At 50.6% G+C, this 27,605-nt stretch overlaps 1 long non-coding RNA gene across 1 annotated transcript in view; it reads left to right on the top strand.

Moving 5' to 3' along the window:
• LOC140902592 (uncharacterized) overlaps nucleotides 1-25,292 on the top strand; it is a 30,273-nt gene extending 4,981 nt beyond the window's left edge. Inside the window, exons 2-4 of the long non-coding RNA XR_012156091.2 lie at nucleotides 22,154-22,354; nucleotides 22,811-24,310; nucleotides 24,416-25,292. This is a non-coding gene — a long non-coding RNA (uncharacterized LOC140902592). The remainder of the gene's footprint in view (nucleotides 1-22,153; nucleotides 22,355-22,810; nucleotides 24,311-24,415) is intronic.
• Nucleotides 25,293-27,605: the final 2,313 nt, after the last annotated feature.

Below are 27,605 nucleotides of genomic sequence, written 5' to 3'. Positions count from 1 at the left end.
GATTCAATATGTGGAATGACCCAGCCACTCCCAGTCTCTATTCAAACCCAAGTTAATGGTATCCAGTTTGCATATTAATTCAAGCTCAGCAGTTTCTCGTTGGAGTCTGGTTTTGAAGCTTTTCTGTTGCAAAATTGACACCTTTAAATCTATTACTGAGTGGCCAGAGAGGTTGAAGTGTCCTCCTACCGGTTTTTGAATGTTATGATTCCTGATGTCAGATTTGTGTCCATTTATTCTTCTGAGTAGACTGGCATGTTGACTGGCTCTCCTATAGCCCTGTTACTGCGAAATAGAGCCCTCCTCCAACAAGTGTAATCTGCTCATCTCCTTACTCGTGTGTAGAGTGACCATACGTTGTACCAAGATTCTCTTGCTTTTTTTCCCAGTGAGTCAGGATAGCTTTTGCCAGCCCAGAGGTTGGGCAGCCAATGTCTTATGTTTTCACAATGTTTTGTCCAACTTTTTTGTTGGTGATGGATCATGTCTTTCTGGCCGGGCCCAAAGGGTGGTGCCTAGCTAATGTCTTTCCAAACAAAGACAAGGTGCAATAGGACGCCTGAAACATTTCTGTGCTTCCTTCACCTAGATGAGATGGTTCTGTGCTGACTTCATTTTGGTCACTTTGTGCTTTACCTAGGAGTAAAACTAGGGTTCTATTTTCCCGCTGCTTGGAAACCCAGCGTATTAACCTGGGTAATGCCATTGATCTAGTTACAGTGTAAGGTGGATAGAGGGTTGTAACTAACATTAAGATTGATGCCCACTCTACATTTAAAACTGTAAAAAGTTTTAAAGTGGCTTTGTAAAAATGACATGGGTTTCCAGCTCTACTGCCGCTCAGTCGTGGCGGAGCGCCCTGCGAGGTGTCTGCACACTAGGTCACAGACTCATGGTCACAGACTCATGACCATCCTATAGTCGTTATTTTAAATAATATTTCTGATAATCTGACAATAATTTAAACAGTTATTTCTTTTAAAAACACCCTTATAAATTATGCCGTATCAAAAAACCACTTTCCGGGTCTCACAAAAGAAAACGGAAAGATGAAATAGGATTAGCTGCACAAGCAGAGAAGGGTTCTATACTTAAGTTTGTACATCATGAAAACAACGACGTTGATCAAGATCATCAAGTAACTGCCGAAGAAAATTTTTATGCAGACGCAGCTCAAGAAACGCAACAACACACAGAACAATCATTTGAACAGATGCAGACACAAAACAAGAAATTACAACAGCTGAAACTATACTAGCATGGGATACAGATGACATTGGCACATGGCCGCAATCTTTAAACAACAAATTCCGTGCCATTATACTTGAGCAAGGCCCTAGGAGAATAAAAGTTCTTGAATATCATAAAGACATTAGAGGTAGGAAATTCACAGAAAACAATTACTACAAAAGACTTTCTAATGGTGAAATTGTCAACAGACGGTGGCTTGTGTACTCTAAACGCAAGGATGCTCTATTTTGTTTCCCATGCATGTGAAATTGTCAACAGACGGTGGCTTGTGTACTCTAAACGCAAGGATGCTCTATTTTGTTTCCCATGCAAGCTTTTCAATAGTTGCAATTTTAAGATCACAACCATGGGTATTAATGATTGGAAAAATCTTAGTCACATATTACCGCAACATGAAAAGGCACAGCACCACATTGAAAGTATGCACAAATGGTGTGAGCTGAGTGTAAGGTTGAAAACTTAGACAACTCTTGATGCCCCAAATCAAAGATTGCTGGAGTCAGAGAAGAAGCATTGGTGTCGTGTTCTTGAACATCTATTATCTATTGTTGAATATCTATCAACAAACAATCTTGGTTTTAGAGGAAGCATTGAGAAACTATTCCAGCCCAAAAATGGCAATTTTTTGGGCCTTGTACAACTGCTGGGAAAATTTGACACGGTGATGAGTGAACATCTCCGAAGAGTAACTGAAAATGAAATACATGACCACTACTTGGGACCAAGAGTTCAAAATGAACTGATCGTGCTAATGAGTGATAAAGCGAGAGATAAAATTGTTTCACTGGTTACTTCGGCAAAATATTTTCCCATAATTCTAGATTGCACTGTGGACATAGAATCATAGAATCATAGAATATCAGAGTTGGAAGGGACCTCTGGAGGTCATCTAGTCCAACCCCCTGCCCAGAGCAGGACCAATCCCAACTAAATCATACCAGCCAGGGCTTTGTCAAGCCTGACCTTAAAAACTTCTAAGGAAGGGGATTCCACCACCTCCCTAGGTAATGCATTCCAGTATTTCACCACCCTCCTAGTGAAAAAGTTTTTCCGAATATCCAACCTAAATCTCCCCCACTGCAACTTGAGACCATTACTCCTTGTCCTGTCATCTGCTATCACTGAGAATAGTCTAGATCCATCCTCTTTGGATCCACCTTTCAGGAAGTTAAAAGCAGCTATCAAATCCCCCCTCATTCTTCTCTTCCGTAGACTAAACAATCCCAGTTCCCTCAGCCTCTCCTCATAAGTCATGTGTTCCAGTCCCCTAATCATTTTTGTTGCCCTCCGCTGGACTCTCTCAATTTCTCCACATCCTTCTTGTAGTGTGGAGCCCAAAACTGAACACAGTACTCCAGATGAGGCCTCACCAATGTCGAATAGAGGGGAACGATCACGTCCCTCGATCTGCTGGCAATGCCCCTACTTATACGTCCCAAAATGCCATTGGCCTTGGCAACAAGGGCACACTGTTGTCTCATATCCAGCTTCTCGTCCACTGTCACCCCTAGGTCCTTCTCTGCAGAACTGCTGCCGAGCCATTCGGTCCCCAGGCAGTAGCAGTGCATGGGATTCTTCCGTCCTAAGTGCAGGACTCTGCACTTGTCCTTGTTGAACCGTAATGAACATTAGAGGACAAGGCTATGATAATGGTGCCAATATGAGAGGCTGTATTTCTGGCGTGCAAGCTAGATTGCTGGCAGAAAATCCACGAGTTTTTTTTGTTCCGTGTGCACGCCATAGCCTTAATTTGATTTTATGTGATATGGCCAAGTCTTCTGTAGAAGCTATTTCTTTTTTTGGTTTGCTGCAACGCATTTACGTGCTCTTTTCAGCTTCCACTCAACGATGGCAAATATTCAAAACACATGTCAATGGTATTACCGCTAAGCCTCTATCTGAGACACGCTGGGAAAGCAGAGCAGAAAGTGCAAAAACTTTGAGATATCAATCTGAGGAAGTGTACGAAGCACTGGTTGCTATTTCGGAAGAAGCTAAAAGTGAAGCACAGTCATTGGCCTCTGAAATATCCAGCTTCAAGTTTCTAACATCTGTCATAATCTGGTATGACATTCTTGTTAAAATCTCAAGTGTAAGCAAAATAACGCAGAGTCCAATGATGCAGCTTGATTCAACACTTATCTTACTAAACAACACACGAGAATTTTTAGTGAAATACAGAGAAAATGGATTCAAAGAAGCACAGGTTACAGAGTAACAGCCGTGTTAGTCTGTATTCGCAAAAAGAACAGGAGGACTTGTGGCACCTTAGAGACTAACACATTTATTTGAGCATGAGCTTTCGTGAGCTACAGCTCACTTGCACAGGCACTCGGTGTAGAACCAATATTTCCATGTCCGAACGTGACCCGAGTTTCAAGGAAAAAACAGCAAGCGGAATATGAAGGTGCAAATGAGCCCACAGACGATCCAGAAAAGAAATTTGAGGTTGAATTTTTTAATGTTGTGATGGATACCTTACGAGCACACCATGAACAGTTTGGATTTTTGTAGGACATAACTAAGTTCAATGAAATAGTCATTTGCTGCTCTTGTTTCCCTAAGTGCAAGAACCTAGAGAGCTTCCTGAAGCATGGTGATAGTTTTGATTTAAATGGACTTGAACTGTACGAAGAATTAAGTACATTATCATCAATATTGCTACATGCAAAATCGGTGATGGACATTGTACAGTTTATTCATACCAGCAAACTTGTTGACATATATCCTAATGTGTACATTGCCACTCGTATTCTACTGACAATTCCTGTAACAGTAGCATCAGGAGAACGGAGTTTCTCAAAACTTAGGGTATGTCTACACTACGAAATTAGGTCGAATTTATAGAAGTCGGTTTTTTAGAAATCGGTTTTATATATTCGAGTGTGTGTGTCCCCACAGAAAATGCTCTAAGTGCATTAAGTGCATTAACTCGGTGGAGCGCTTCCACAGTACCGAGGCAAGCGTCGACTTCCGGAGCGTTGCACTGTGGGTAGCTATCCCACAGTTCCCGCAGTCTCCGCTGCCCATTGGAATTCTGGGTTGATATCCCAATGCCTGATGGGGCTAAAACATTGTCGCGGGTGGTTCTGGGTACATATCGTCAGGCCCCCGTTCCCTCCCTCCCCCCGTGAAAGCAAGGGCAGACAATCATTTCGCGCCTTTTTTCCTGAGTTACCTGTGCAGACGCCATACCACGGCAAGCATGGAGCCCGCTCAGGTAACCGTCACCCTATGTCTCCTGGGTGCTGGCAGACGCGGTACGGCATTGCTACACAGTAGCAGCAACCCCTTGCCTTGTGGCAGCAGACGGTACAGTACGACTGGTAGCCGTCATCGTCATGTCTGAGGTGCTCCTGGTCGCCTCTGTGAGGTCGATCAGGAGCGCCTGGGCAGACATGGGCGCAGGGACTAAATTTGGAGTGACTTGAGCAGGTCATTCTCTTTAGTCCTGCAGTCAGTCCTATTGAACCGTCTTATGGTGAGCGGGCAGGCGATACGGACTGCTAGCAGTCGTACTGTACCATCTTCTGCCGAGCAGCCATGAGATGTGGATGGCATGCAGTCCTTCTGCACCGTCTGCTGCCAGCCAAAGATGTAAAAGATAGATGGAGTGGATCAAAACAAGAAATAGACCAGATTTGTTTTGTACTCATTTGCTTCCCCCCCTCCCCTATCTAGGGGACTCATTCTTCTAGATCACACTGCAGTCACTTACAGAGAAGGTGCAGCGAGGTAAATCTAGCCATGTATCAATCAGAGGCCAGGCTAACCTTCTTGTTCCAATAAGGACAATAACTTAGGTGCACCATTTCTTATTGGAACCCTCCATGAAGTCCTGCCTGAAATACTCCTTGATGTAAAGCCACCCCCTTTGTTGATTTTAGCTCCCTGAAGCCAACCCTGTAAGCGCCCCTCCCAGCGTCAGAGCAATGGCAAACAATTGGGCATCTGAGAGTGCTGTCCAGAGCACTCACAATGGAGCACTCTGATGGGGCTAAAACATTGTCGTGGGTGGTTGTGGGTACGTGTCGTCAGGCCCCCGTTCCCTCCCTCCCTCCGTGAAAGCAAGGGCAGACAATCGTTTCGCGCCTTTTTTCATGAGTTACCTGTGCAGACACCATACCACGGCAAGCATGGAGACAGCTCAGGTAACCGTCACCCTATGTCTCCTGGGTGCTGGCAGACGCGGTACGGCTTTGCTGCACAGTAGCAGCAACCCATTGCCTTCTGGCAGCAGACGGTGCAATACGATTGGTAGTCGTCCTTGTCGTGTCCGAGGTGCTCCTGGCCACGTCGGCTGGGAGCGCCTGGGCAGACATGGGCGCAGGGACTAAATTTGGAGTGACTTGACCAGGTCATTCTCTTTAGTCCTGCAGCCCTATTGAACCGTCTTATGGTGAGCGGGCAGGCGATACAGACTGCTAGCAGTCATACTGTACCATCTTCTGCCAGGCAGGCAAGAGATGAGGATTGCTAGCAGTCGTATTGTACCATCTTATGCCAGGCAGGCAAGAGATGAAGATGGCTAGCAGTCGTACTGTACCATCTTCTGCCGAGCAGCCATGAGATGTGGATGGCATGCAGTGCTTCTGCACCGTCTGCTGCCAGCCAAAGATGTAAAGATGGAGTGGGTCAGAACAAGAAATAGACCAGATTTGTTTTGTACTCATTTTCCTCCTCCCCTGTCTATATCACACTGCAGTCACTCACAGAGAAGGTGCAACGAGGTAAATCTAGCCATGTATCAATCAGAGGCCAGGCTAACCTCCTTGTTCCAATAACAACGATAACTTAGGTGCACCATTTCTTATTGGAACCCTCCGTGCAGTCTTGCCTGAAATACTCCTTGATGTACAGGCACACCCTTTGTTGATTTTAGCTGCCTGAAGCCAACCCTGTAAGCCATGTCGTCAGTCGCCCCTCCCTCCGTCAGAGCAACGGCAGACAATCGTTCCGCGCCTTTTTTCTGTGCGGACGCCATACCAAGGCAAGCATGGAGGCCGCTGAGCTCATTTTGGCAATTAGAAGCACATTAACGACCACACGCATTATCCAGCAGTATATGCAGCACCAGAACATGGCAACGCGATACCGGGCGAGGAGGAGATGTCAGCGCGGTCCCGTGAGTGATCAAGACATGGACACAGATTTCTCTGAAAGCATGGGCCCTGACAATGCATGCATCATGGTGCTAATGAGGCAGGTTCATGCTGTGGAACGCCGATTCTGGGCTCGGGAAACAAGCACAGACTGGTGGGACCGCATAGTGTTGCAGGTCTGGGACGATTCCCAGTGGCTGCGAAACTTTCGCATGCGTAAGGGCACTTTCATGGAACTTTGTGACTTGCTTTCCCCTGCCCTGAAGCGCATGAATACCAAGATGAGAGCAGCCCTCACAGTTGAGAAGTGAGTGGCGATAGCCCTGTGGAAGCTTGCAACGCCAGACAGCTACCGGTCAGTTGGGAATCAATTTGGAGTGGGCAAATCTACTGTGGGGGCTGCTGTGATGCAAGTAGCTAACGCAATCAAATATCTGCTGATATCAAGGGTAGTGACCCTGGGAAATGTGCAGGTCATAGTGGATGGCTTTGCTGCAATGGGATTCCCTAACTGTGGTGGGGCTATAGACGGAACCCATATCCCTATCTTGGCACCGGAGCACCAAGCCACCGAGTACATAAACCGCAAGGGGTACTTTTCAATAGTGCTGCAAGCTCTGGTGGATCACAAGGGACGTTTCACCAACATCAACGTGGGATGGCCGGGAAAGGTGCATGATGCTCGCATCTTCAGGAACTCTGCTCTGTTTCAAAAGCTGTAGGAAGGGACTTTATTCCCAGACCAGAAAATAACTGTTGGGGATGTTGAAATGCCTATATGTATCCTTGGGGACCCAGCCTACCCCTTAATGCCATGGCTCATGAAGCCGTACACAGGCAGCCTGGACAGTAGTCAGGAGCTGTTCAACTACAGGCTGAGCAAGTGCAGAATGGTGGTAGAATGTGCATTTGGACGTTTAAAGGCGCGCTGGCGCAGTTTACTGACTCGCTTAGACCTCAGCGAAACCAATATTCCCACTGTTATTACTGCTTGCTGTGTGCTCCACAATATCTGTGAGAGTAAGGGGGAGACGTTTATGGCGGGGTGGGAGGCTGAGGCAAATCGCCTAGCTGCTGGTTACGCGCAGCCAGACACCAGGGCGGTTAGAAGAGCACAGGAGGGCGCGGTACGCATCAGAGAAGCTTTGAAAACCAGTTTCATGACTGGCCAGGCTACGGTGTGAAAGTTCTGTTTGTTTCTCCTTGATGAAACCCCCCGCCCCTTGGTTCACTCTACTTCCCTGTAAGCTAACCACCCTCCCCTCCTCCCTTTAATCACCGCTTGCAGAGGCAATAAAGTCATTGCTGCTTCACATTCATGCATTCTTTATTCATTCATCACACAAATAGGGAGATGACTACCAAGGTATCCCAGGAGGGGTGGTGGAGGAGGGAAGGAAAATGCCACACAGCACTTTAAGCACAGCACTTTAAAAGTTTACAACTTTAAAATTTATTGAATGACAGCCTTCTTTTTTTTGGGCAATCCTCTGTGGTGGAGTGGCTGGTTGGCCGGAGGCCCCCCCACCGCGTTCTTGGGCGTCTGGGTGTGGAGGCTATGGAACTTGGGGAGGAGGGCGGTTGGTTACAGAGGGGCAGCAGTGGCAGTCTGTGCTCCAGCTGCCTTTGCTGCAGCTCAACCATACACTGGAGCATACTGGTTTGGTCCTGCAGCAGCCTCAGCATTGAATCCTGCCTCCTCTCATCACGCTGCCGCCACATTTGAGCTTCAGCCCTGTCATCAGCCCGCCACTTACTCTCTTCAGCCCGCCACTTACTCTCTTCAGCCCGCCACCACTCCTCCCGGTCATTTTGTGCTTTCCTGCACTCTGACATTATTTGCCTCCACGCATTCGTCTGTGCTCTGTCAGTGTGGGAGGACAGCATGAGCTCGGAGAACATTTCATCGCGAGTGCGTTTTTTTTTCTTTCTAAGCTTCACTAGCCTCTGGGAAGGAGAAGATCCTGTGACCATTGAAACACATGCAGCTGGTGGAGAAAGAAAAAGGGACAGCGGTATTTAAAAAGACACATTTTATAAAACAGTCGCTACACTCTTTCAGGGTAAACCTTGCTGTTAACATTACATACATAGCACATGTGCTTTCGTTACAAGGTCGCATTTTGCCTCCTCCCACCGCGTGACTACCCCCTCAACCTTCCCCCCTCCCTGTGGCTAACAGCGGGGAACATTTCTGTTTAGCCACAGGCAAACAGCCCAGCAGGAACGGGCACCTCTGAGTGTCCCTGAAGAAAAGCACTCTATTTCAACCAGGTGACCATGAATTATATCTCACTCTCCTGAGGATAACACAGAGAGATAAAGAACGGATTTTGGTTGAATGCCAGCAAACATACACTGCAATGCTTTGTTCTACAGTGATTCCCGAGTACGTGTTACTGGCCTGGAGTGGTAAAGTGTCCTACCATGAAGGACACAATAAGGCTGCCCTCCCCAGAAACCTTTTGCAAAGGCTTTAGGACTACATCTAGGAGAACCGCAAATGCCAGGGCAAAGTAATCCTTTCACATGCTTGCTTTTAAACCATGTATAGCATTTTAAAAGGTACACTCACCAGAGGTCCCTTCTCCGCCTGCTGGGTCCAGGAGGCAGCCTTGGGTGGGTTCGGGGGGTACTGGCTCCAGGTCTAGGGTGAGAAACAGTTCCTGGCTGTCGGGAAAACCGGTTTCTCCGCTTGCTTGCTGTGAGCTATCTACAACCTCCTCCTCATCATCATCTTCTTCGTCCCCAAAACCTGCTTCCGTATTGCCTCCATCTCCATTGAAGGAGTCAAACAACACGGCTGGGGTAGTGGTGGCTGAACCCCCTAAAATGGCATGCAGCTCATCATAGAAGCAGCATGTTTGGGGCTCTGACCCAGAGCGGCTGTTCGCCTCTCTGGTTTTCTGGTAGGCTTGCCTCAGCTCCTTCAGTTTCACGCGGCACTGCTTCGGGTCCCTGTTATGGCCTCTGTCCTTCATGCCCTGGGAGATTTTCACAAAGGTTTTGGCATTTCGAAAACTGGAACGGAGTTCTGATAGCATGGATTCCTCTCCCCAAACAGCGATCAGATCCCGTACCTCCCGTTCGGTCCATGCTGGAGCTCTTTTGCGATTCTGGGACTCCATCATGGTCACCTGTGCTGATGAGCTCTGCATGGTCACCTGCAGCTTGCCACGCTGGCCAAACAGGAAATGAGATTCAAAAGTTTGCGGTTCTTTTCCTGTCTACCTGGCCAGTGCATCTGAGTTGAGAGTGCTGTCCAGAGCGGTCAGAATGGAGCACTCTGGGATAGCTCCCGGAGGCCAATACCATCGAATTGTGTCCACAGTACCCCAAATTCGAGCCGGGAACGTCGATTTAAGCGCTAATCCACTTGTCAGGGGTGGAGTAAGGAAATCGATTTTAAGAGCCCTTTAAGTCGAAATAAAGGGCTTCACTGTGTGGACGGGTGCAGGTTTAAATCGATTTAACGCTGCTAAATTCGACCTAAAGTCCTAGTGTAGACCAGGGCTAAAGCGCATTAAAAACTGTCTCCGTTCTACAATGAGTCAGGAATGCTTGACTGGTCTTGCTATTCTTGCAATCGAACAAGACATCACTTTGTCTTTGTCATTCAATGACATTATTACTGATTTTGCAGCCAGAAAAGCCAGAAAGATCGCTTTTAATTAAAAACAAATCCTTGTTTCAATACCTCTTCATAGAAATTTCCAATAAAATAATGACAAATTTAAAAAATTATATTATTTGCATCATTCTGTCAATAAATCAGAATTTCTTCTATAGTGCTACTTCTTTAGTGCTAGTCCATCAGCATTTCAGTGTGCTTAATTAAGTTAAAACTGTTTTTAATTAAGTGCATGTGGCAAGTTTTCCTGTACTGTAAGCTTATGTTTGTGTTGCTAAGAGCAAGTCAGGCATAGGGGCACCAGTTTGATATCCCACCTAGGGCATCATAAACCCTTTGGACTGCCCTGATGAGAACCGCCCTGTTTACAAAGTTGCATTTTAAACAATTCAGCACTTTCGATGAATAATCATTTTGTCGATAAATCCCCAGTTACCTGAACCTGTAACTGATTTCTGTAAAATATCTGATGTCACACACAGCTATGGGAATAACCACTTTTTCCATTGGATAGCTGAACCAGAAGAAGAAAAATATATTCCGGTCGACACAAAATGAATTCTTTTCACATTTCTCAGTATTTTGCTTCATTTTCAGGTCTTCTAATTAAAATTGCAGTAAAATTCGAAACAAAAAGAAACCCTAAAAATGTTCCAAAATGTAGGAAATGACAAAATGAAACATTTTGATTTTTTTCTGTGTTTTTTTTTCCGACCGACACAATTTGGTGAATTCAACTCAAATTCTGAAATATTTTGATCAACCCAAATCTGCAAGATTTTCGTGAGAAAAAAAAAATTGACCTGATAATTTTCACCCAGTTGCAGTGGCAAATGCCAGTTTACAATTGAGCCCCTGGTGCAAAATGAATAGCAAGCTTATTATGTATTACAGCACGGTCTGCAAACTCCAGCCACAGACTAGGGGACCCTGTTAGGGGGAATCGATTTGAAAATGGCTAACTGATAGATCTCTTTGCATAGGAATGAGGTGGAAGCTCCATTACTCCGACTTTCCATTGAGATTGGGCATCTCTTTCTAAAAGCTCCCGCTCTAGCTCACACACCAGATATTACTCCTGGGGGAATTCTGCACCACTTTGCATGCACATAATTTATGTCCCCCACAGATTTCTTTGCTTCCCTGCAGAAAAATGACTTTCTGAAGGGGGAAGCAAAGGGAAGCCACAAGAGCAGTCATACGACCCTCCCCAGAAGTTTGGGGTGCCCAGGGCAGCCAGCAGAGAGGTAAGTCACTGCGGGGCAGGGGGCAGGACTGGGGAAGACCTGGCTGGTGGCTCCTACCCTGCGCCGGACTCAGCTGCTAGTCCTGGCCGGGCTGGGGAGGAGGGGACTTCCTCTTCCCCTGCACCGGCATCCAGGGCCATAACAGACCCACCCCCAGATTTCTCCCCCAGCTGTAAGAAGCTCTGTGAACTGCCCGCCCATTGCTCCTCAACTGCAGGGGGAGGGATCACTGTACAGAGAGCTGTTCCCCCATCTGCCCAATCCCCCGTGCATCCAAACCCCATCACACCCAGATCTGCCCATTGAGCCTCACCCCCTGCAAACACACCCAGAATCCCCCCTGATGAGCCCCATTCCCCCTGCTCCTGGACCACCCCCAATGAGCCACCCACACCCAGATCCACACCCCACTGAGCCCCAACCAGCTGCACCTGGATCCCCACCCCACTGAGCTCCACTCCCCCAGCATCTGGACCTTCCACTGAGCCCCCCACACCCAGATCCTTCCCTGCTGAGCCCCAGCCACTTGCACCTGGACCCCCCTGCAGAGTCCCATTACTACTGCACCCAGACCCCCACGACAAGCCCTTGTGCATCCAGATCCTCTCCCCACACACCTGGATCCCCCACTAAGCCACCCACACCCAGACTGCCCCACACAGAGGCCTCTCAACCCACACCTGGATCCCCCCCACACTAAGCCTGTTCACACGTGGATCCTGCCCACCCCTGGTGCACCTGGCATGGAGGGGCAGGGCCCTGGGGTGTTTCTGGGGCAGGTCCAGTTCTTGTATTGTGTCAGGGTTGGGTGCGGCCTCACTGCTGAGTCCACATCGCCTCTGGCCTTAAATTCTCATCCACCAGTCAGACCCATAGCAGACTTAGAGCAATGCAGCTGCTTAATTCAGTGGGTTCAAGGAAGAGCCTGTATTATCGGCACTGACCCCTAAACTAGCTCCCAGCCCTCTCCCACCCAGCCCCACCTTGGCTGCCTCCCCCCACCCCTGACAGGTGGTACAGACCTATCAGCACATATAGCCCTGGTTTACACTAGGACTTTAGGTCGAATTTAGCAGCGTTAAATCGATGTAAACCTGCACCTGTCCACACAGTGAAGCCCTTTATTTCGACTTAAAGGGCTCTTAAAATCGATTTCCTTACTCCACCCCTGACAAGTGGATTAGCGCTTAAATCGACGTTCCCGGCTCGAATTTGGGGTACTGTGGACACAATTCGATGGTATTGGCCTCCGGGAGCTATCCCAGAGTGCTCCATTCTGACCGCTCTGGACAGCACTCTCAACTCAGATGCACTGGCCAGATAGACAGGAAAAGAACCGCGAACTTTTGAATCTCATTTCCTGTTTGGCCAGCGTGGCAAGCTGCAGGTGACCATGCAGAGCTCATCAGCACAGGTGACCATGATGGAGTCCCAGAATCGCAAAAGAGCTCCAGCATGGACCGAACGGGAGGTACGGGATCTGATCGCTGTTTGGGGAGAGGAATCCATGCTATCAGAACTCCGTTCCAGTTTTCGAAATGCCAAAACCTTTGTGAAAATCTCCCAGGGCATGAAGGACAGAGGCCATAACAGGGACCCGAAGCAGTGCCACGTGAAACTGAAGGAGCTGAGGCAAGCCTACCAGAAAACCAGAGAGGCGAACAGCCGCTCTGGGTCAGAGCCCCAAACATGCCGCTTCTATGATGAGCTGCATGCCATTTTAGGGGGTTCAGCCACCACTACCCCAGCCGTGTTGTTTGACTCCTTCAATGGAGATGGAGGCAATACGGAAGCAGGTTTTGGGGACGAAGAAGATGATGATGAGGAGGAGGTTGTAGATAGCTCACAGCAAGCAAGCGGAGAAACCGGTTTTCCCGACAGCCAGGAACTGTTTCTCACCCTAGACCTGGAGCCAGTACCCCCCGAACCCACCCAAGGCTGCCTCCTGGACCCAGCAGGCGGAGAAGGGACCTCTGGTGAGTGTACCTTTTAAAATGCTATACATGGTTTAAAAGCAAGCATGTGAAAGGATTACTTTGCCCTGGCATTTGCGGTTCTCCTAGATGTAGTCCTAAAGCCTTTGCAAAAGGTTTCTGGGGAGGGCAGCCTTATTGCGTCCTTCATGGTAGGACACTTTACCACTCCAGGCCAGTAACACGTACTCGGGAATCATTGTAGAACAAAGCATTGCAGTGTATGTTTGCTGGCATTCAAACAACATCCGTTCTTTATCTCTCTGTGTTATCCTCAGGAGAGTGAGATATAATTCATGGTCACCTGGCTGAAATAGAGTGCTTTTCTTCAGGGGACACTCAGAGGAGCCCATTCCTGCTGGGCTGTTTGCCTGTGGCTAAACAGATATGTTCCCCGCTGTTAGCCACAGGGAGGGGGGAAGGTTGAGGGGGTAGTCACGCGGTGGGAGGAGGCAAAATGCGACCTTGTAACGAAAGCACATGTGCTATGTATGTAATGTTAACAGCAAGGTTTACCCTGAAAGAGTGTAGCGACTGTTTTATAAAATGTGTCTTTTTAAATACCGCTGTCCCTTTTTCTTTCTCCACCAGCTGCATGTGTTTCAATGATCACAGGATCTTCTCCTTCCCAGAGGCTAGTGAAGCTTAGAAAGAAAAAAAATGCACTTGCGATGAAATGTTCTCCGAGCTCATGCTGTCCTCCCACACTGACAGAGCACAGACGAATGCATGGAGGCCAATAGTGTCAGAATGCAGGAAAGCACAAAATGACCGGGAGGAGAGGTGGCGGGCTGAAGAGAGTAAGTGGCGGGCTGAAGACAGGGCTGAAGCTCAAATGTGGCGGCAGCATGATGAGAGGAGGCAGGATTCAATGCTGAGGCTGCTGCAGGACCAAACCAGTATGCTCCAGTGTATGGTTGAGCTGCAGCAAAGGCAGCTGGAGCACAGACTGCCACTGCAGCCCCTCTGTAACCAACCGCCATCCTCCCCAAGTTCCATAGCCTCCACACCCAGACGCCCAAGAACGCGGTGGGGGGGCCTCCGGCCAACCAGCCACTCCACCACAGAGGATTGCCCAAAAAAAAGAAGGCTGTCATTCAATAAATTTTAAAGTTGTAAACTTTTAAAGTGCTGTGCTTAAAGTGCTGTGTGGCATTTTCCTTCCCTCCTCCACCATACCTCCTGGGCTACCTTGGTAGTCATCCCCCTATTTGTGTGATGAATGAATAAAGAATGCATGAATGTGAAGCAACAATGACTTTATTGCCTCTGCAAGCGGTGATTGAAGGGAGGAGGGGCGGGTGGTTGGCTTACAGGGAAGTAGAGTGAACCAAGGGGCGGGGGGTTTCATCAAGGAGAAACAAACAGAACTTTCACACCGTAGCCTGGCCAGTCATGAAACTGGTTTTCAAAGCTTCTCTGATGCGTACTGCGCCCTCCTGTGCTCTTCTAACCACCCTGGTGTCTGGCTGCGCGTAACCAGCAGCCAGGCGATTTGCCTCAACCTCCGACCCCGCCATAAACGTCTCCCCCTTACTCTCACAGATATTGTGGAGCACACAGCAAGCAGTAATAACAGTGGGAATATTGGTTTAGCTGAGGTCTAAGCGAGTCAGTAAACTGCTCCAGCGCGCCTTTAAACGTCCAAATGCACATTCTACCACCATTCTGCACTTGCTCAGCCTGTAGTTGAACAGCTCCTGACCACTGTCCAGGCTGCCTGTGTACGGCTTCATGAGCCATGGCATTAAGGGGTAGGCTGGGTCCCCAAGGATACATATAGGCATTTCAACATCCCCAACAGTTATTTTCTGGTCTGGGAAGAAAGTCCCTTCCTGCAGCTTTTGAAACAGACCAGAGTTCCTGAAGATGCGAGCGTCATGCACCTTTCCTGGCCATCCCACGTTGATGTTGGTGAAACGTCCCTTGTGATCCACCAGAGCTTGCAGCACTATCGAAAAGTACCCCTTGCGGTTTATGTACTCGGTGGCTTGGTGCTCCGGTGCCAAGATAGGGATATGGGTTCCGTCTATGGCCCCACCAGAGTTAGGGAATCCCATTGCAGCAAAGCCATCCACTATGACCTGCACATTTCCCAGGGTCACTACCCTTGATATCAGCAGATCTTTGATTGCGTGGGCTACTTGCATCACAGCAGCCCCCACAGTAGATTTGCCCACTCCAAATTGATTCCCAACTGACCGGTAGCTGTCTGGTGTTGCAAGCTTCCACAGGGCTATCGCCACTCGCTTCTCAACTGTGAGGGCTGCTCTCATCTTGGTATTCATGCGCCTCAGGGCAGGGGAAAGCAAGTCACAAAGTTCCATGAAAGTGCCCTTACGCACGCGAAAGTTTCGCAGCCACTGGGAATCGTCCCAGACCTGCAACACTATGCGGTCCCACCAGTCTGTGCTTGTTTCCTGAGCCCAGAATCGGCGTTCCACAGCATGAACCTGCCTCATTAGCACCATGATGCATGCATTGGCAGGGCCCATGCTTTCAGAGAAATCTGTGTCCATGTCCTGATCACTCATGTGACCGCGCTGACGTCGCCTCCTCGCCCGGTATCGCTCTGCCAGGTTCTGGTGCTGCATATACTGCTGGATAATGCGTGTGGTGTTTAATGTGCTCCTAATTGCCAAAGTAAGCTGAGCGGCCTCCATGCTTGCCTTGGTATGGCGTCCGCACAGAAAAAAGGCGCGGAACGATTGTCTGCCGTTGCTCTGACGGAGGGAGGGGCGACTGACGACACGGCTTACAGGGTTGGCTTCAGGGAGCTAAAATCAACAAAGGGGGTGCCTGTACATCAAGGAGTATTTCAGGCAGGACTTCACGGAGGGTTCCAATAAGAAATGGTGCACCTAAGTTATCGTTCTTATTGGAACAAGGAGGTTAGCCTGGCCTCTGATTGATACATGGCTAGATTTACCTCGCTGCACCTTCTCTGTGAGTGACTGCAGTGTGACCTAGAGGAATGAGTCCCCTAGACAGGGGAGGAGGCAAAGGAGTACAAAACAAATCTGGTCTATTTCTTGTTTTGACCCACTCCATCTATCTTTTACATCTTTGGCTGGCAGCAGACGGTGCAGAAGGACTGCATGCCATCCACATCTCATGGCTGCTCGGCAGAAGATGGTACAGTACGACTGCTAGCCATCCTCATCTCTTGCCTGCCTGGCAGAAGATGGTACAGTACGACTGCTAGCAGTCCGTATCACCTGCCCGCTCACCATAAGATGGTTCAATAGGACTGACTGCAGGACTAAAGAGAATGACCTGCTCAAGTCACTCCAAATTTAGTCCCTGCGCCCATGTCTGCCCAGGCGCTCCCAGCCGACGTGGCCAGGAGCACCTCGGACATGACGATGACGGCTACCAGTCATACTGTACCGTCTGCTGCCACAAGGCAATGGGTTGCTGCTACTGTGTAGCAATGCCGTACCGCGTCTGCCAGCACCCAGGAGACATAGGGTGACGGTTACCTGAGCGGGCTCCATGCTTGCCGTGGTATGGCGTCTGCACAGGTAACTCAGGAAAAAAGGCGCGAAATGATTGTCTGCCCTTGCTTTCACGGAGGGAGGGAGGGAACGGGGGCCTGACGATATGTACCCAGAACCACCCGCGACAATGTTTTAGCCCCATCAGGCATTGGGATCTCAACCCAGAATTCCAATGGGCAGCGGAGACTGCGGGAACTGTGGGATAGCTATCCACAGTGCAACGCTCCGGAAGTCGACTCTAGCCTCGGTACTGTGGAAGCGCTCCGCCGAGTTAATGCACTTAATGCACTTAGAGCATTTTCTGTGGGGACACACACACTCGAATATATAAAACCGATTTCTAAAAAACCGACTTCTATAAATTCGACCTTATTCCTTATGTAGTGTAGACATACCCACAGACCGGCCAGCCCCATTCGCATACAGACCCCCACCCACCCCAGCTGGCTAGGTGTCTGGCTGTCTCTCTCCATACACATGCTGCATCTAGCTAGCTAGGTATCCCCATTATACACCCCTCACCTATCTGTCTCCATAATTCTTCCCCTCTATCTATCCCCATATACCCCCTCTATCTATCCCCATATGCCCACTTTATCTATCTATCCCCATTCACCCCCTCTATCTATCTGTCCCCGTACGCCCCCTCTATCTATCTATCCCTATATGCCCCCCTCTATCTATCTATCCCCATACGCCCACGTTATCTATCTATCCCCGTACACCCCCTCTATCTATCTATCCCCGTATGCCCCCCTCTATATATCTATTCCCATATGCCCCCACTATCTATCTATCCTCATACACCCCCTCTATCTAGCTATCCCCGTACGCCCCCTCTATCTATCTATCCCAGTATGCCCCCACTATCTATCCCCATACACCCCCTCTATCTATCTATCCCCATATGCCCCCGCTATCTATCTATCCCCGTATGCCCCCTTCTATCTATCAATCCCCGTATGCCCCCACTATCTATCTATCCCCATACACCCCCTCTATCTAGCTATCCCCATACGCCCCCTCTATCTATCTCCATAATACACCCCTTATTGATCTATCTTGGTACACACACTTCTATCTATTCCCATAATACACCCCATCCCCTGTATTTGTCCATCCCCAGACACACCCTGTATTTGTCCACCCTCCATCCATCCCCCGACACACCCCTCATCTCCCTGAGCGCTGGTGAACCGCCCAGAATTCCATCACATTTTCCCTTCCCTGACTCTGCCCTTCCACAGACTAGCCGGTTCCTCGGGCACCGAGACGGTGGCAGGCCCGGCAGTGGGAGGTGCTGATGCTGTCTACGCTGCAGAGGAGGCAATCTAGGCATTGCGGGGGGCGGAGGGGGGTGAAATCAGACTGGGGCCCGTCATCGTCATTTACTGTCCGATCACCAGCTACCCGGTGTTAGGATATAGATATTCAGGCCTGTCGGTAAAGGCCTGTACTCGAAGAATTGAGGTGTATTCTTATCACTTGGCTAGTTCTAGAGGTATAAAAGAAAGAATCAAAATCACTGTCTGCCAGTGTAAAGGCCTTTTCTCACTGTGACAGTCTGAGACCCTGTTCTTAGGCTAAGGCCTTTGGCTAAGCAGCAGAGGCAGCCATAAGCTGGGAAGCGACCGGTCACCTCCTCACATTCCAAACTAGTCACATTGAAAGAAGGTGCTATTGGGCTGTTAGGATACAATCCTGTCCTGATAGTGCTGATCGCCTCCCGAGAAAGGGAAGTGCCTAGAAAATGTAAAAGGAAACTTAGTTTGATAGCATCCTGTCTGGCAAGAACTCACTTATCAATCGCTGGGATGTGAAATCCTCGCTTCTGTGTTGTCTTGTCATTATAGTTCCCACTTTGCTATTCTTTGTCTATATAAACTCTGTCTGGTTCTGTGATTGTTTCTGTCTGCTGTATAATTAATTTTGCTGGGTGTAAACTAATTAAGGTGGTGGGATATAATTGGTTACATAATCATGTTACAATATGTTAGGATTGGTTAGTTAAATTTCAGGAAAATGAGTGGTTAAGGTATAGCTAAGCGGAACTCAAGTTTTACTATGTAGTCTGCAGTCAGTCAGGAAGTGGCGGGGGGAAAGGGAACAGGGAATGGGGGTGAGGAAATTGGAATCATGTTTGGCTCAGGGTAGGAATGGGAACAGGGAATGGGGGTGAGGAAATTGGAATCATGTTTGGCTCAGGGTAGGAATGGGAACAGGGACACAGGTGTAAGGCTCTGTGGTGTCAGAGCTGGGAAGGGGGACACTAAGGAAGGAAACTGGAATCATGCTTGCTGGAAGTTCACCCCAATAAACATCGAATTGTTTGCACCTTTGGACTTCGGGTATTGTTGCTCTCTGTTCATGCGAGAAGGACCAGGGAAGTAAGTGGGTGAAGGAATAAGCCCCCTAACTCCTGGCAGTTCCCCAGCCCTGGGCCCTGACAGGCCTTAGTTAGAAACCTGCACTGGGCTAAGCCATTGGAGGTTTGTGTGCAGTGCCTGGGAGGAAATTGATTCAGGAAAACAAAGCTCAGAGCGGATGGAAGTAGGATTCGAACAAAGCTCTCTGGGGAGCCAGGGACCAGCAGGCCAGGGCCCTATCACGCAGCCCCAATGAGAAAAGTGCCTTAAAAAGCTCCACACTCAACCATCATCAGAAATGGGACCAGGGGGCTGCGGGTTGGGATTGAGGTGTATCACGGGGGGAGACTGCGGCTTTGGGGGCTGAGGTTCCTGGTCTAAAATGGGGGGCTGCGGGTCGGGATTGAGGTGCATCATGGAGGGAGACTGCGGCTTTGGAGGCTGAGGCTCCTGGTCTGAAATGGCGGGCTGCGGGTCGGGATTGAGGTGCATCACTGGGGGAGACTGCAGCTTTGGGGGCTGAGGTTCCTGGTCTGAAATGGGGGGGCTGTGGGTTGGGATCGAGATGCACCCTTGGTGGGGGCTGCAGCTTTGGGAGGAGTTTCTGCAACATCTTCCCTGGGGTGACTTGCTGTCTTATTTCGGGGTGGGGGGGAAGAGGCAGGTGAATTTAAGGCAAACTTGGCCTCTACGTCAGCTGGAACATTTCTGTCTTTTGGGAACAAGGGAATGGAGCACGTAGGAGGCCACATGGGGGCCCTAGACCCTGAGGAATGAAAACCAAATGGGTTTATTCCCGGAGCTATGGACAGGAGCCCTAGGGAATTGTGGGAAAGTCTGGGGTGGGAGGAGGGGAGGCTTTCTGCAGACTCAGGCAGGCCTCACTGCGCGGGTTACACTTGGGCCGCATTTGACAGATTTGCTCTGCACCCGTCATTACTGCTGCTGTTACGTGGTTAGGGCAGTGCCGGGAGACCCCAGCTGAGATCAGGGCCCCATTCTGCCAGCTGCTGTCCGGAAACACCATGAGGGGACAGGCCCTGCCCCAGCTGAGATCAGGCCCCTGTTGCACCAGGTGCTGCCCAGACACAGCCAGAGACAGGCCCTGCCCCAGCTGAGATCAGGGCCCTGTTGAACCAGGTGCTGCCCTGCCCCACAGCTTGTCTGAATAGACACGGTATGGTGGTGGGTAAACTGAGGCCCCAAATGGGATGGTGATTCGCCCAGGGTCACCCAGCAGGTCACAGTAGGGCCAGGCCAACAAGAGTCACAATGGGGCTAAAACAGCACCCGCCTCGCCCTGCCCTCAGCTGCAGAAACTCCCCTCTCCCCACTGGATCCTGCCCTGCTGCGATTGTAGCTGACACTGACTGCCCCCTTGCAGTGGTGACAGAGCTGGGCTGGCCAGGCTCCCTTCCTGGGGGGCGGTTAGGGGTTGACAGGGGTTGGGGTCGTTCCAGTCAGGTTGGGGTGGGGCAGATATGAGCTCAGAGGGGTTGAGCAGTGAGGGACGGCAGGGCCTGAGTCGGCATAAGGGGTCACGGTGGTGCTAAATGGGAGGGGTCACAGTAGCATGGGAGTGGGGCAGGTGTGGGGTGGCGTCAGGTGTTGGGGGTTGGGGTGTATTTGGGATCACAGTTGGTGGGGGTTGGGGGTCAATGGGCGGCTTAGGTTTGGGAAGGGGGGTTGGTGGAGGGTTCAGAGGGCTCAGGATTTGGGGTCACAGGTGAGGGACATGGGTGGAGGGCTGGGGTATTGGAGGGGGGAAGCTGGGGTGGGGTTGTGTGGGGTCACCACTGAGGTTGTGGGGGTCAGTGTAGGGGGTCACAGTTAGGGTTGTGGAGGGGGTCAGGATTTGGGGCATGGCTGGGAGGTCTGGGGGGTAGGGGTTTTGGGTCACAGCTGGCACTGGGGGGGCAGTCTCGGTCAGTGAGAAGGGGCTGAGGGTGGGAGTGGCACTGGGGTCCCCATTGATCTGGGGGGGCCCTGACTGTGACCTTGCTCCCCCCAGCCTCATGGATCCCACCGAGGACCCCTCTCTGCCCTGGGACATGGACAGCACCAGCTCCAGCACGCTGGGGAGCAGAGCCTGGGGGGCCAGGGCTGGGCCAGTGGGGGCCAGCAGCCTGCACTGCAGCCTGGAGGAGCTGCTGGCCTGCCGGGAGTTGGGGGGGAGCCGGGAGGCCAAGCCCCGGGGCAGCCGCCCCTGCCGGTGCCCCCCTCCCGCCCCCGTGGGCCCGGAGGGCAGCGAAGGTGACACCTCTGACAGCGGGGCTGAGTCACCCGTCTGCATGGAGCCCCCATGGGCGCCCGTCCTCTGCCAGCATGTCGCCGGCCCTGCCACTGCGCAGGTGGGGGGGCTGGGATTGGGGGGTGCTGGGACCAAGGGGCTGCTGGGATTAGGGGTGCTGGGGGGTCAAAGGGGTTCCAGGGATTGGGAGCCCTGAGCTCAAAGGGGGCACTGGGCTTGGTGGCTTTAAAGGGGTCTATGGTCTGTGCCCCATCCAGGGGGGTTAGGGTCAGGGGTCTCTGGTCCATGCCTGGTCAGGGAGCCTGGGTTTTTTGTTTTTGTTTTTAATTCAACAATTTTATTGTATACATTTACATAAGAAATATCGCAGAGGTGGCTGGAAAACGTTTTTAAGCATCCGCGAGCAGGTGCATCTCCACCCTTCGTGTTTCTGGTGTAAATCACTTGGGCTGGGTGCTTGGACACAAGTTTGATCAAACCTTTGCTGAACAGAGTTTGGGTTGGGAGTCTCTGGTCTGCACAGTGTGGGAGGCTGTGATCAGGGGTCACTGGTCTGTGCCCAGTGGGGGGGAATTTGGATCAGGGGGCTCTGGTCTGTGCCCAGTTGCTGGGGCTGAGGTTGGGGGTCTCTGGTCTGCCCAGTCAGGGAGGCTGGGGTCAAGGGTCTCTGGTCTGTGCCCAGTTGGGGGTGGGGGGGCTGAAGTTGCGGGTCTCTGGTCTGTGCTTGGTCGAGGGGGGGCTGGGATCAGGGGTCTCTGGTCTGTGCCCAGTCAGGGGGGGCTGGATTAGGGGGTCTCTGTGCCTAGTTCTCATCTCCGCCCTCTGCCCCCAGCTGTGGTGGGTCACCAGACGCGGAAGTGACTGGGTGTCACTCTATGAGCTGCGTCTGCAGGAGCCCAGCGGGACCCGCAGCCAGTGGTTCTGTGCCCAGGCACCCGAGCGGCTGCAGAACCTGAGCCCTGGGACCCAGTATCGAATCCGCGTGCGGGCCCTCAACGCGGCGGGGCCTGGGCCCTGGAGCCCCCCCTACATAGTGAGTGGGGGTAGGGGGGCATCAGGACTGGAGGTTGGGTGCACGGGGGGGCTGGGAGCGGGGAGGCTGGGAGCATTGGGACTGGGTGCACTGGAGGGATCAGAATCTCGATGCATGGGGAGCTGGGTGCAATGGGAGTGTTAGGTGCAATGGAGGGATACGGGCTGGGTGCACTGGAGGGAGGTAGGGCTGGGTGCATGTGGAGAACCAGGTGCAATGAAGAGATGGGGGGGCTGGGTGCATGGGGAGTTCGGTACAATGGCAGGTTTGGGTGAATGGGTGCAATGAGTGCCGAGTGCAATGAGATGTGGGGGTTGGGTGCATGTGGGGTTGGGGGTATGGGGGAGCCGGGTGCAATGAGGAGATGGGGGGGCTGGGTGTCCTGAGGGGAGCTGGGTGCCCAGGCTCAGCACCTCAGGGTGCCCTCCCCCCTGACCCATCTCCTCTCCGTTGCAGTTTGCCACGGTGCCTCGTGCAAAGGAAGCCATCCCCGTTATGGTCACCGTGCGGCGGCGTCTGGATTTCCACAGGAAAACAATCTATTTACCCGGCCCCTAGGGGGCGCCACGGGGGAGGGATGGCATGGAAATAAAGTGGAGGCATCCATCTGACTCCTGCATCCCCTCCTTGCAAACCAAGACACACACACACACACACACATCCTGCCAACTCATGCCCAAGCCCATGGGGCCCCATCCCTAGCCCAGGGGTTGCCTGCTGACCTACTTGGGCTTTCCCAGGAGACTCAGCCATGGGGTAGCCCCAATCCTTCCCCATCTCTGCTGGGTACCCACACCAGCCCTGGGTACCTAGAGCATCCTCTATGGCACCCACCCATGGGGGGCACCTCCCTCAGGGCTGCAGGGAGAGAAGCCCAGACAAACCCCAACCAGGGGCAGAGCCTGAGGTGAGAATCTGAGCCTGAGAAGCCTGAGGTGAGCCAGGGGTGAGAATCTGCCCAGAGTGAGGCAGGGTTTACCTCCACCTGTGGGACAGGGACGAGTTTCTTGATCCCTGTGAGAATCAGGATTGAAGTGCATGAGGGGAGCAGGAGAAACTAATTGCAATGCATTAAGGGAGCTGAATACGCTAATCACAATGCATGATGGGAGCAGGACAAAGTCATTGCAATGCATGTTGTGACGCAGATAAGCTAATATCAGTGTACAATGGGAGTGAAACAAACTTCACCCAATGCATGATGGGAGCAGGGTGGAGGTGATTGGAATCTACATGGGGCTTTACGGCAGGGTTCAATCAGCAATCCCCTACTGAATCCTGGAGATTTGCATCATGCGGGACTGACTCCTCCCAATGCAACTGGACATCTCTGTGAGCGGGGAACAGCAGAGAGGCTAACAGAGGGAGTTTGCCTGGGATCTGTCTGAGAGGAGGTATGCTAAGGGCTGCATTAGGGAGGCTGTGTTGGTGAGTATCGGAGTGTCTGTTGTGGGGACAGTTTGACCGCGTGCTTGATTGGTTGTTTGTTTGAAAAGTGTGAATTGGGAGTGCTTTGTTCCAGGTGAGCCTTGAGTGGGCCTGACTGTTATAAAAAGCCAGTCAGCTGCGAACCAGCGGAGCGGCGAACAGCAGAGAGGCTAACAGAGGGAGAGCCCACTGATGCTTACATCTTGCCGCCTTCTCTGAGTAGTTACTACAACTCCTGAGGAAGCTCATAGAAGGAAGGTAATATGGATGGGGAGCGTTCAGCTGTTGTGACCTGCACTGGATGTGCCATGTTTGTCTTCCTTCCACAGGACAGAAGCGACTTTGTCTGTACAAAGTGTAAGCTGGTCTCCATACTGGAAGAGAAGGTTCAGGGTCTGGAGAAACAGGTATCGACCCCGTGTTGCATAAGAGAAACTGAAGATTTCCTGGACAGACGTCAGGATATGCTTCTACGGGCACAATGTTCTGAAGATTCAGAGCAGGCTGCACTGCAAGGACAGGAGGAAGGTGAAGAAATTTGGCAGCATGTGACCTCCAGAAGAAGAAAGGGGAGCGTCCATGTACCAGCAGCACAGATACAGGTAAGCAACCGTTTTCATGTTCTCTCCACAGGTACTAAGGCGGAGAGTGGACCAGATGATACATCTGAGGGAAGGGAACAGAAGGAGACTCCACCGATTGGAAGGCATGAGATGCACTGTTGTCATCATGAATAGGTCGGAATATGAACAAGAGGCTGCTCGGCAGCTCTCCAACACGAGTTTCTACAAGCCATTACCCTCTGAGAGTTACCAAAAGCAACTACAGCATTTGCTCAAGAAACTTCCTGAAAAAGCACAAGATCAAATCCACACAGACACACCCCTGGAACCCCGACCTGGGATATTCTATCTACTACCCAAGATCCATAAACCTGGAAATCCTGGGCGCCCCATCATCTCAGGCATTGGCACCCTGACAGCAGGATTGTCTGGCTAAGTAGACTCCCTCCTCAGGCCCTACACTACCAGCACTCCCAGCTACCTTCGAGACACCACTGACTTCCTAAGGAAACTTCAATCCATCGGTGATCTTCCTGATAACACCATCCTGGCCACTATGGATGTAGAAGCCCTCTACACCAACATTCCACACAAAGATGGACTACAAGCCGTCAGGAACACTATCCCCGATAATGTCACGGCTAACCTGGTGGCTGAACTTTGTGACTTTGTGCTTACCCATAACTATTTCACATTTGGGGACAATGTATACCTTCAGATCAGCGGCACTGCTATGGGTACCCGCATGGCCCCACAGTATGCCAACATTTTTATGGCTGATTTAGAACAACGCTTCCTCAGCTCTCGTCCCCTAAAGCCCCTACTCTACTTGCGCTATATTGATGACATCTTCATCATCTGGACCCATGGAAAAGAAGCCCTTGAGGAATTCCACCATGATTTCAACAATTTCCATCCCACCACCAACCTCAGCCTGGTCCAGTCCACACAAGAGATCCACTTCCTGGACACTACAGTGCTAATAAACAATGGTCACATAAACACCACCCTATACCGGAAACCTACTGACCGCTATTCCTACCTGCATGCCTCCAGCTTTCACCCTGACCACACCACACGATCCATCGTCTACAGCCAAGCTCTGCGATACAACCGCATTTGCTCCAACCCCTCAGACAGAGACAAACACCTACAAGATCTCTGTTAAGCTTTCTTACAACTACAATACCCACCTGCTGAAGTAAAGAAACAGATTGATAGAGCCAGAAGAGTTCCCAGAAGTTACCTACTACAGGACAGGCCTAACAAAGAAAATAACAGAACGCCACTAGCCGTCACCTTCAGCCCCCAACTAAAACCCCTCCAACGCATTATTAAGGATCTACAACCTATCCTAAAGGATGACCCAACACTCTCACAAATCTTGGGAGACAGGCCAGTCCTTGCCTACAGACAGCCCCGCAACCTGAAGCAAATACTCACCAACAACCACATACCACACAACAGAACCACTAACCCAGGAACTTATCCTTGCAACAAAGCCCGTTGCCAATTGTGCCCACATATCTATTCAGGGGACACCATCACAGGGCCTAATAACATCAGCCACACTATCAGAGGCTCGTTCACCTGCACATCCACCAATGTGATATATGCCATCATGTGCCAGCAATGCCCCTCTGCCATGTACATTGGTCAAACTGGACAGTCTCTACGTAAAAGAATAAATGGACACAAATCAGATGTCAAGAATTATAACATTCATAAACCAGTCGGAGAACACTTCAATCTCTCTGGTCACGCAATCACAGACATGAAGGTCGCTATCTTAAAACAAAAAAACTTCAAATCCAGACTCCAGCGAGAAACTGCTGAATTGGAATTCATTTGCAAATTGGATACTATTAATGTAGGCTTAAATAGAGACTGGGAGTGGCTAAGTCATTATGCAAGGTAGCCTGTTTCCTCTTGTTTTTTCCTACCCCCCCCCCCCCGATGTTCTGGTTTAACTTGGATTTAAACTTGGAGAGTGGTCAGTTTGGATGAGGTATTACCAGCAGGAGAGTGAGTTTGTGTGTGTATGGGGGTGGGGGGGATGTGAGAAAACCTGGATTTGTGCTCGAAATGGCCCACCTTAATTATGCACATTGTAGGGAGAGTGGTCACTTTGGATAAGCTATTACCAGCAGGAGAGTGAGTTTGTGTGTGTGGTTTTTGGGAGGGGGGTGAGGGGGTGAGAGAACCTGGATTTGTGCAGGAAATGGCCCAACTTGATTATCATGCACATTGTGTAAAGAGTTGTCACTTTGGATGGGCTATCACCAGCAGGAGAGTGAATTTGTGTGGCGGGGTGGAGGGTGAGAAAACCTGGATTTGTGCTGGAAATGGCCCACCTGATGATCACTTTAGATAAGCTATTACCAGCAGGACAGTGGGGTGGGAGGAGGTATTTTTTCATATTCTCTGTGTGTATATAAAGTCTGCTGCAGTTTCCACGGCATGCATCCGATGAAGTGAGCTGTAGCTCACGAAAGCTCATGCTCAAATAAATTGGTTAGTCTCTAAGGTGCCACAAGTCCTCCTTTTCTTTTTGCGAATACAGACTAACACGGCTGTTACTCTGAAACCTGTCCTAGGGATGGGGGTTCCATGACCACCGCTCCCAAGAGAAGGAGGCGGGTGGTGGTGGTCGGGGACTCTCTCCTCAGGGGGACTGAGTCATCTATCTGCCGCCCCGACCGGGAAAACCGAGAAGTCTGCTGCTTTCCAGGAGCTAAGATTCACGATGTGACGGAGAGACTGCCGAGACTCATCAAGCCCTCGGATCGCTACCCCTTCCTGCTTCTCCACGTGGGCACCAATGATACTGCCAAGAACGACCTTGAGTGGATCACTGTGGACTACGTGGCTCTGGGAAGAAGGATAAAGGAGTTCGAGGTGCAAGTGGTCTTCTCGTCCATCCTCCCCGTGGAAGGAAAAGGCCTGGATAGAGACCGTTGAATCGTGGAAGTCAACAAATGGCTACGCAGGTGGTGTCGGAGAGAAGGCTTTGGATTCTTTGACCATGTGATGGTGTTCCAAGAAGGAGGAGTGCTAGGCAGAGACGGGCTCTGTTATGATATAGATATTCAGGCCTGCCTGTAAAGGCCTATACTTTAAGAATGTAGGTATATGTTTATCATTTAGCTAGTTATAGAGGTATACAAGAAAGAATCTGTGTAAGGGCCTTCCCTCACTGTGACAGTCTGAGGCCCAGTTCTTAGGCCAAAGCCTTTGGCTAAGCAGCAGAGGCAGCCATA

Source organism: Lepidochelys kempii, chromosome 24, assembly GCF_965140285.1.
Source record: "Lepidochelys kempii isolate rLepKem1 chromosome 24, rLepKem1.hap1, whole genome shotgun sequence".
NCBI lineage: Eukaryota > Metazoa > Chordata > Testudines > Cheloniidae > Lepidochelys > Lepidochelys kempii.
Note: the sequence above shows the minus strand (reverse complement) of the source record. Positions and strands in the feature narration are given on the sequence as shown.